Below are 9,699 nucleotides of genomic sequence, written 5' to 3'. Positions count from 1 at the left end.
TGAGTGATTCCTGGTTCAAAGAGACTGAGCTGTTAACAGATTAAAAATATAACCGGCACGTCAAGAAAACCTCTATCTTTACCTATAACATGGATGTGTATAAATTGTTTTAAACAAATAACAGATTATTTATTCAGTGAAAACTGACTAATAAAACTATGATTTAACTAAATCTTTTGATTTTATTTAGTATTTAATACAGAATTGTTTGATTATTTGATACCAAATCTAATGTCCAGTGATGAGATTTATCAACACGGAGGGTGGATTGTTGTTATCAGTATTAATAACTTTTTCAATCAGATTGAACTTAATTTCCAAAGCATCACTTAAAGTATACGTTTGACAAATATTAAATGATGATACCTGTGTAAGTGATGTAGATTTTTTGGACAAAGAATAGTGTAAAAGAAAAAACAAACATAAAAGACGTCATAATATGAAAGTCAGGGCAAAAATACTAAGTTTAGAGAACTCAATGACAAAGTTTAGAACATAGGGTAGGTGTCAGCCATATAAAAGCAGGAAATATAATCAGATTGTACTTGTAAATGTTTCAGAAATAACGTTACAGATAAAATTCGTCTCTTTCATGTCAAGTTCTTTCAGTGAAAATGTCTTTAGTGGTCAGAGTTAATTGCATTTTCAGTCAAAATCCTTGACCATGTTTTAAACTAAGACTGGACGTAACAAAGTTGACATCGGGCAAATTTATTTTATACCAGAATGTGAAAGGTTAGAGACTGAAAATTTTAATTTCTTCCTAAAAAAAAAGTTCAGTTTATATTCCAAGACCTGGCTTTCACCTCTAATGTTAGTTTAAGGGAAGAAGTACAGAGTCCCTAATTATAGTCCAAGTCTAGATGCTGTACGTTTTGGTATTTATGTTTTGTTATTTTGGTAAAAGTAACAATACCAAAACTTGTAAAGAATTGGAGTATTTCACTGATGTAGGTAAAGGAATATTTGTTTACTACTGGGAAAAGCAAAAAAATTGCCACATCTGCAAAAAAAAGACGCCATGTGTGGTTGGAAAATTATCGACAGCATTTAAAAGAAAAAGTAGAAAAGAATCACTGCTTTAATAATTGTAATAAAAACTGTTATAGTATGTGGAAACAAAGTATTGCTTTGTGTGGCAAAATGGACTGAAGAATAAATTTTACAATGCTGTTGAAGTTCCATGTTGAAACTGTTTATACAAAGGTACTGCTTATAGACAGCTCGTACAGAAGGCAAATATGTCAGAACCAGCATTAGTTTATTCTTTGTGGTGATCAAATTAGGAAAGATATTCTGAACAGTGACTGCTACTGAGAGAAGCAAATTCTTTGTCAGGTTCTTAACCTGACCTCGGAAGGTCGAAACGTTGTTCCCTCCTTATCAGTAAAAGTGTTAATACCCATACCAGTCGTTTTGAGATACATTTTTATTTCAAGTGGGTTTCTCGTCATCAATAAATTCTTTGTAAGCATCTGAACATTTATAGAGTTGCAAGGTTCATTTCAATACTGGTAAACGAGTCTACTGATATTTTTGCACTGAGCATCTTGCAGCGTGCCTCAGATATGTAAAGAATAAAATATTATAACTTTTATCTCGCAGGTTGTGATTATCATTCAAGAAGTATGTAGTCTCATACAACTAAATATTTGTCCATAAAACGCAAATATTAAAGACTAAACTGTGTAGAAACGCTATATAATTATGAGTGTTTGCGAGGCAATATGTGGACAAGCTTTGCGTGCTTTATTCTAATTCGTACGAGGTATATGTCATCAGCTGAAAGATTATTTAATTATCTTCAAAGACTCGAGACTTACGTGTGAAATATAATGACAAATGAATGTCTTTTACGTCTGACATTCATACACACACGTAAGGAAAAGGAGATTAATAGAATTAAGGTCTTGTGACAATACGAAGTGACTGAGCAGACACGTGCTGGCTGTGTATCAGGGTGAAGAAAACTAAAAAACTGAAACAAATGTGTAATATATGGCTGCAAGATTCTCAGTACTCAACATGAAAAATATTTAAAAACCCATCATAGAGACACCTATAGGAATTTCAATTAATATTTTCTATTACTATAAAAACATTATATTTCTATAATATTTTTGTCTAGCAGAGCACACAGCCACTGTTAACTGTTGCAGAATACCCCAGATGTTAGGGGGAGGGAGGGTTCAGTTTGTAACGTAGATATTTATTTGTGTTTTTGATAATAATTTCCAAAGAAATTAAATGCCAACATTTTAATTTTTAGGTTTATAACACAAATTTATTCACATTCTGATATGATAAACTCATGTTACGTTTTAATTGTGAAAAGTTTCATGGGTTCTTATTTGTAAAAAAATAAAAGATTGGCATGAAGAAATTGTATACATTTAAACTGGTCTCGAAACGAAGGTCTATGAACAACAAACATATTGGTGTTTGTCAGAAAACCAGAATTAATCGTATTGTTTTGTGTATCGTAATATGTAATGTTCATGGTGCAATAGATATATCCATACACCTAATACGTCCGGATAACGGATATGACACCACTAATGACCGTATTTCGCTTAAGCCTGCTTATTATGTATAGTGCGAATATGGAAGTTGTTTTGATGAATTCATTCCGCAGTTTTGTTGTTTGTTATTAAGCACAAAGTTACACAAACGGCTATGTGTGTACTGCCCACCACGAGTATGGAAATCCAGTTTATTTTGGTATGAGTTTGGAGACATGCCACAGTTTTGCTGAGAGATGACGTGAAAAAACGTAAAACATTAAAAAAAAAGAACTTAAAATCACACAAAATGTACATGTTTGTATGGAGTTAATTTTCTGTGAATTGTAATAGATTTTCAAGTGAAGTAGAAACGGTTAATTTAGGAAAATCAGTTAAAGTAACTAAAACGATTGTTTTGTTTGTTTTTTGAATTTCGCGCAAAGCTGCAAGAGGGCTAGCCGTCCCTAATTTATCAGTGTAAGTGGGAGGGAAGGCAGCTTGTCATCACCACCCACCGCCAACTCTTGGGTTACTCTTTTACCAACGAATAGTAGGATTGGCTGACACATTATAACGCCCCCACGGCTGAAAGAGCGAGTATGTTTGGTGTGACTGTGATTCGAACCCGCGACCCTCGGATTACAAGTCGAGTGCCTTAACCACCTGGCCATGCCGGATCCCCCACCTTTCACAGCTTCACTAAAATTTATAATGTACAGACAGTAATCGAACTGTTCTCTGTGGATAAATGCATTTTGGCTTTTATATGGGCCAGGTAATACGTGATATTTATATATTATGATATTTAGAATGCCTGTTGGTTAGGGCACTTGGTTTGCAATGTACAGATTGCGGGTTCGAATCCCCATCATTGAAGACGATGGCCCTTTCAACCGTGAGAGAATTATAATGTGCAGACAAATTTCACTATTCGTTACTGAAATAGTAACCCAAGATTTGGCAGTGGCTGATGTTGATTAGCTCTTCATCTAATCTATCACTACTACACTAATAACAGCTAGCGCAGATAGCCCTCGTGTAACTGGTCGATATTCAAAATTATACCTTTTAGACACTACTGCATTTGTTTGTGGTTTGTCAAAGATGGCTATTTTCTTGCCCACGTACCATAACGTAAAAGTATATAGTTGTCTTGTAGTTTTATGACCAACATTTTCGTAGTTTATCAAAAAAAAATATTATGTATGTGATGTTGGAAATGTAAACATAAATGTATAAGTGTTTTTGAGAGTTTAAAGTTATGTTTGTGTATTTTGTGTTAGGGAAATCAGCATTAAGAAAACTGATACATTATGCACTTCCTCTTTGTCACTTTCTTTATTGTTCAACACGATAGACACGTGAACCAAATAAAATAAACACGAATATGTCAAAGCTTCATACCATCTATAGAACTATACAAGATTCTCTTACAATAGAATAAGCTCAGAAGGAAAGTTTTTATAGACTCAGATAAAATTGATTCATTTTTGTGATAAAGAATTTTCAGTTTCTTTTTTTCTTTCAGACATTTCGAAGTGTAGCACAGTCAGCTTAAGGAGCAATATGGACATTATTTGTATAGAAAATATATATGTATATACAAATCCGGTCACTGGATCTTAAATAGGACAGCCTATTCATTTGGGTAAACCGGAATAATCAAGTTTATTTACTTAATTTTCTTTAACATTTGCAGAGTTGGTTTGAATCACCATTTCTTTCTTCGGACTCACAGATGGTTTGTCTTTCACTGGAACGCTTATGTTACTGTTTTTCTGTGTTGGTTCCATCGTTATTCCACTGAAAGGCTCCATAATTCTTCTACAATCTTTGTTCGTGCAGAGTTCGACTTTTTGTAGAGGATTTCATTCGTAATGGATGTTGTGTTCTACAAAATCAGTCCCTGCCAACTCGTCCTCAAGAGACATACGAATCGGAATCAGCTTATTGATGGTCTAAAAAATAAAAACAATCACGTTACACTACTTTATAACTAGAAGGAGAGAAGTTATTTGATGCAACTCGAAAACAAAAACGTGTAGCAAACACAAGAGTCACTTATTTTCAGTTTGTTCCAAGAAAACTGATATCGAAGAGAAACTGTTATATGGCAATGTGTTGCACCAATGCTTTTTTATTTTGGAATGCCTATTTGACGTTTTCTGCATATAAATAAACTAAATTAACAAACAAATAATACAAAGTGTAAGAAAAGAGCGTTTGTTTAACATTATCGATTGTTTTACAATGTTAACAATGGAACCAACGCCTAAAAGCACCAAAAAACAAAATAAAACAGAACTTTTTAAAAGGTATTAAAATATTAAACTAATAAAATGTATAATGAACAACGAAATAATATTTATTTGTGCACATTTTGTAATGAAGAAGTAAGGTGTATATAAGAAAATAACATCTTTTAGAGAAAACCTTTTTTTTGTCTTAAATGAAGTAACGATCATTTAGAAAAGTTCGTTATCCGTTCTCTCAAGCCTCCCCCGGTGGCTCAGCAGGAAGCTCGAAGGCCTATAGGCTTATAACGTTAAAAATTGAATTTTGATACCTGCAATGGATAGAGAACAGACAGAACATTGTGTAGCTGTACTTGACCAATATTTAATTCTCATTACCAGGTTCTCTTTGGATACGACTTGTTGAAGATTTCTTGCTGGTTTGTTCTTGTAACAAGGTTGATCCACATTCCTTTGTTTCAAATGATTTTAAGCTTAAAGATATTCACGTCTTGTAAATTCTAAATCTTCGATCTGAAAACATCATTATGATTTTAGTATATCGTTATTTTGCGTCGAAAATGGCTGTTACATATCCTTCCCCCAAATGACCAATGTTCGATAGCAAACCTGGGAAACAGCAAATAACGTGAAAACGTCGGTTTTATGTCGGTTGTCATTTTCATGTGATTTGCGTGTTCAACATTACTTTAATATAACGTACTTATTCCTATACACTTTTACACCTAAATGTTTTGTTTGTTTCTTGAATTTTGCGCAAAATTAAAATTAGGGCTCTCTACACTAGCCGACCCTAAATTGGCAGTGTAAGACTAGAGGAAAGGCAGCAAGCCATCACCACCCACTGCTAATTCTTTGGTTACTCTTTTACTAACGAATAGGGGATTTACCTACATATTATAACAACCCCAGGCTAAAAGGGCGAGCATGTTTGGTGTGACGGGGATTCTAACACGCGACCGTTAAATAATAGTGAAGTGGCTTAACCACCTGGTCATAAAAAAATACGCATTTTGCCTTGTTAGACTCGACCATTTATTTGAGTAGTGCTTTGAAAGATGAATATATGAAGATGGAAAATAAAAATAAAAACTTTTTTAGCATTTAATAGAGAAAATGTGAACACTATAAAATTAGCCGAAACACTAGTTGGTCAAAAGTTTAAAAACATACCAAAAAGAAGTTCTAAATAGGGTAGGAAATGCCCAACAAGAGGTCTCAGTAGTGAATTGCACGGCCGTCATTGCGAATAAATTTAAACATTCGCTTTGGCATGGTCGATATAAGCATTTACAAAAGGCTGGCTGGAATGTTATTCCAAGTGGTAAAGATGGCTTCACGAAGTTCGCGCACTGTTTGAAATTGACGTCCATTTCTATATACTTCCTTTGCCATCCACCCCCAAACATATTCAATTGGGTTCAGTTCGGGCGAACACGCTGGATGGTCGAAAAGAATCACGTTATTCGCCGTGACAAAGTCCTTTGTTCTGCGGGCATTGTGGATTGCAGCGTTGTCCTACTGAAAGATCCGGTCATTTCCACACAAGCGAGGGCCTTCAGTCAATAAGGATGCTCTTTCCAAATTGTCAATTTAGCAAGCCGCTGTTTGACACCGCTGTATAACCTGAAGCTCCATTGTTCCATGTAAGAAGAAAGCATCCTAGATCATGATGGAACCTCCTCCATTGTGTAGTGTGGAAAATGTCTCTAGTGGGATATCCTTATGCCAGTAACGTTGGAAGCCATCTCGACCATCCAGAGAACAAAACCTTCTTCCACTTTTCTACGTCCTATGTTTGGTGCTTCTCAGCAAAGATAAACCGAGCTGTTTCGTAGTGTGGAAGGAGGCGTGGCCTTTGAAGACATTTAAGGTTGTTAAAGCCTTTCTCTCGTAGATGCCATCTTATTGTTCTTGAACTGCATTCTGCATCCGTAAGGGCCTTAATCTGGTTCGACAATCGGCTGATGTCTTGCCGGACAACCCGTCGAATCCTCCTGCTGAACGCCAGCAAATGTTTCTTGGGCCGACCACTTAAAGTTATCGTTCCGTATCCCTCAGGGTTTTTAAAGAAATTTGCAACAGCAGTTTTACTACGCCCAATCTCACCAGCGATGGCAGTTTGAGAGAGACCTTGCTTTTGCAACTCGACAATTCTGCCACGTTCAAACTCTGTTAACGTTTTAGCCTTTGCCATGTTTTTAGCCAATGTAACACAGGAGGTGTCAGTGAGAGATGTTGGCAACGCTAGTGCTTGATCACAAATATCTAAATTTCGTTACGTCTTCCAACACTTGAATAATATGTTAAAATACTTCCAAAGCTCGTAGTTTGGTCTAAATGTGGACTTATCCCACTTGGAATAGATGATTAGTACCTGTAAAATGCAGCTAAATAAAATAGTGTTTTCTCATAATGGGGCCGATATTGAATTAACAAACATGAATAAGAGTTACTGTGAAGAGTCTTTTATTAAATGGCCTGATACGGCCAGGTGGTTAAGACACTCGACTCGTAATCCGAGGATCGCAGGTTTGAATCCCAGTCATACCAAACATACTCGCTCTTTAATCCGTAGAAGCGTTATAATGTGACTATTAATCCCCACTATAAGCTGGTAAAAGAGTAGCCCAAGAGTTGGCTGTTGGTGGTGACGACTAATTGATTTCCCTCAAGTTGTGCACTGTTAAATTAGGGACGGCTAGCGCAGATAGGCCTCGTGTAGCTTTCCGTGAGATTCCAAATAAACAATCCTCAAAATGGAGGTCATTTCCATAATACGAATGGACCAGTAACTATTAGTATAAACTAGAAAAAGTTATGTTAAAAAAACACTTTGTAGAAATAATGAAATTGAAGTAAGTTTCTTAAAATGACAATTACGTATTTCATTGTTTAAGGCTTTATTACATCAAGCATATTTCAGAAAAAAAATTTTGTATAAGTATTATAACTTGTCTGTATTTTAGATTATATATTTTTGACTTGCTGTATGGAAATACGTCACCATCCTGGTGACGTTATTGGATGGCTCACTCGTGACAAGTTGTGGAACTGTGGTGCCACTAGAGGTAGTGACATCATTTGCTCTTCCATTGCTTGAAGGCCTGGCATGACCAGATTAGTAATCCGCGAGTTTGAATCCTCGTCACATCAAACTTGCTCGCCATTTCAGCCGTGTGGGTGTTTTACAATGAAGGTCAATCTCACAATTTGTTGGTCAAAGAGTAGCTTAAGAGTTGGCGGTGGGTGGCGATGACTAACTGCCTTTCTTGTTGTTTTACACTGCTAAATTAAGGACGGTAGCGCAGATAGTCCTCGCGTATCTTTGCGTGAAATTTAAAATAAACCAAAACCCGTTTTAAAAAGTTCAAGATTACTATAACACAATTTACCATAGTAAACAAAGAGACATCTTAAGCGAACGTAAAATATTTATTGATTACGTTATTAAAATGAAAAATAATGTTAATATACTTTTCTCCATCTTATAAGCATTTAAAATAAGAATATATATTGTTAAGTACAGAAGGATAATAGTAAAGAACTAACTTACAAACAACAAAAGGTACTTACAATGCTTTGGTGAGGTATGTTGCTGATGGTTTGAAGGATGGTTGCGCTGATTACACTTAATCGTTTCACATGATAGAATGTCATAATTCATTTTTGCTACTCACTCCATTGGAGACATCATAATCAAAATGTTGAACCCAAGCATATATATGTATATAACAAATATAAAACTTGTAAACAATTAAAATGAATTGGGTAACTTTCCAGTCACAGACACGAAAGATGCCAGAAATCCGGTTATAAAGTCTAATATCATAAATTTTTTTCTTGTGTGCAACATAGCTGTAATGAAATATAAGAATGTCATTTGCGATAGCAGAAATTTAAATATGCACAATTTTTAAGACCTTAAGAAATATATTATGTAATAATTACAAAGATTTCCTTACCTAAAAATAAGAGCGACCATTCCTCCACATACGGACGAGTTAATAGTATTTACAGCAGATCTTCGAAATAAATTACAAGAATGTTAAAACTCTTCGACATTTCTTGCTCATCAGATTATTTTTTTATTCTCAAAATGTTTTGTTATTTGAAAGTCGTACATGGTGAAAAAATGGTTCTAAGCTAGTTTAGTAAAAGATGTTTTAAAACTATAGGCTTTCCTAAAAGTTAGATCGTTATAACTTTTGTTCATGGACGGATAACGTTTTGAAGACCACGTTGTATTGCAAATACGATCGATTTATTTAATATTAAGAGGAGGTAACATATATATAAGTACCATATAAACAGTCTATTACTTATAAATTAGGTTTATTTTTGTAGAGATGTTTCACTCAAACGTTAACAAAGTGTAATTTTTTAGCATGAGAACAAATAAAATTTATTTGTGTTTGATTACTTCTTAAATAAAGCAAAAGGCCGGCATGGCCAAGCGTGTTAAGGCGTGCGACTCGTAATCTAAGGGTCGAGGGTTCGCATCCTCGTCGCGCCAAACATGTTCGCCTTTCAGCCGCGGAGGCGTTATAATGATACAGTCAATCCCACTATTCGTTGGTAAAAGTGTAGCGCAAGAGTTGGCAGTGAGTGGTGATGACTAGCTGCTTTCCTTCTGGTCTCACACTGCTAAATTAGGGACGGCTAGCGCAGATAGTCCTCGAGTAGCTTTGCGTGAAATTCAAAACAAACAAACAAACCTTTGTGTCACAGAGGGAGTGATAGTACCTTTGTGTAAAGAAGTGACGTTTCACAGTTTACTGTGGACGAGTTCTCTATGCACTGGCGCTGTATAACAAAGTGACAGAGCCAATGTATGATATGCACAGTTTCCTTTCCAAAACGTGATAGCTCAAACATTATTTTGTCAGACAAGCAGTTAAGTTATGATGTTTTTATATAAGCTGTACAGCTTTCTACTG

This window comes from Tachypleus tridentatus, chromosome 7 (genome assembly GCF_004210375.1).
Source record: "Tachypleus tridentatus isolate NWPU-2018 chromosome 7, ASM421037v1, whole genome shotgun sequence".
NCBI classification, from domain to species: domain Eukaryota; kingdom Metazoa; phylum Arthropoda; class Merostomata; order Xiphosura; family Limulidae; genus Tachypleus; species Tachypleus tridentatus.
This window is presented reverse-complemented; position numbering follows the sequence as displayed.